This window comes from Chrysochloris asiatica, unplaced genomic scaffold (genome assembly GCF_000296735.1).
Source record: "Chrysochloris asiatica unplaced genomic scaffold, ChrAsi1.0 scaffold00009, whole genome shotgun sequence".
NCBI lineage: Eukaryota > Metazoa > Chordata > Mammalia > Afrosoricida > Chrysochloridae > Chrysochloris > Chrysochloris asiatica.
The window spans coordinates 2,898,470-2,899,906 of record NW_006408527.1 but is presented as its reverse complement, the minus strand read 5'-3'; positions in this window follow the sequence as shown (position 1 = coordinate 2,899,906).

Below are 1,437 nucleotides of genomic sequence, written 5' to 3'. Positions count from 1 at the left end.
CAGGATTGAAGGAAATTTTATTATCAACTTGTGATATGCAGATAATACTAAAAGTGAAGAGGACTTAAAATACTTACTGATGAAATTGGTCAGGTAGCTGTCTTCCAAATTTCTTGGCATAGATGATTGAATGCCTCCAGTGCTTCTTTAGTTTGTTAAAAGATTTCAATTTGTAGTCTATCAATTCCTGGAGCTTTGTTCTTTGCCAATGCCTTCAGTGCACCTTGGACTTCTTCATTCAGTATCATTGTGTCTTGATCTTATGCTACCTCTTGAAATGTTTGAGTATCAACCATTTCTTTTTGGTACAGTAGCTCTGTATCCTTCAATCTTCTTTTGATGCTTTCTGCTTTATTTAGTATTTTGCCCAAAGAATCCTTTAAGAATATTTTAACTTGAGGCTTGAATTTTTACCTCTGCTAATTCAGTTGGAGGAATGCTGAGTATGTTCTTCTCTTTTGGTTTTCTAACTGCAGATCTTTGTATATTACATTATAATATTTGACTTGGTCTTTTAGAGTTGCCCTTTGAAATTTTCTGTTCAGCACTTTTACCTCATAATTTCTTCCATTTGTTTTAGCATCTCTACATTAGAGAGCAACTTTCAGAGTCTCTTCTGACATCCAGAACATTATTTTCTTTATTCCTTGTCTTCTTAATGACCTTTTGCTTTTTCTTGTATGATGTTCTTGATATCATTCCACAGTTCTTCTGGTTTTTAGTCATTAGTGTTTAATGCATCAAATTTGTTCTTTAAATTATCTCTAAATTAAAGTGGGGTCTTTTCAAGGTCATATTTTGGCTTTCATGGATTTGTTTTAATGTTCTTTGGCTTCAGCCTGAACTTGCATATGAGTAATTGATGGTCAGTTGCACAACCTTCCCCTGGCCTTGTTTTGGCTGATGATATGGAGCTTTTCTACTGTATCTTTCCACAGATGTAGTCAGTTTGATTTCTGTATTCCATCTGGTGAGGACCACGTGTATAGTAGTGTTTTATGTTCGTTAAAAAAGGTATTTGCAACGAGCAATTCATTGGTCTTGCAAAATTCTATCATGCAATCTCCAGCATCGTTTCTATTACCAAAGTCATATTTTCCAACTACTTATCTTTTCTCTTTGTTCCCAACCTTTGAATTCCAATCACCAGTAGTTATCAATACATCTTGATTTTATGTTTGGTCAGTTTTAGACTGAAGATGTTGGTAGGATTCTTCAATTTCATCACCACTTACTAGTGGTTGTTGCATAAATTTGAATAATAGTGGTATTAACAGGTCTTCCTTGTAGGCATATGGGTATTATCCTATCACAGACAGCATGTACTTCATGACAGATTATTTATTTTTTTAAAGTTTTTATTGTGAATTGAATGAAAGTTTATGGGGCAGATCATCAATTTTACATTCCATACATCATATACTTTGTTTCATTACA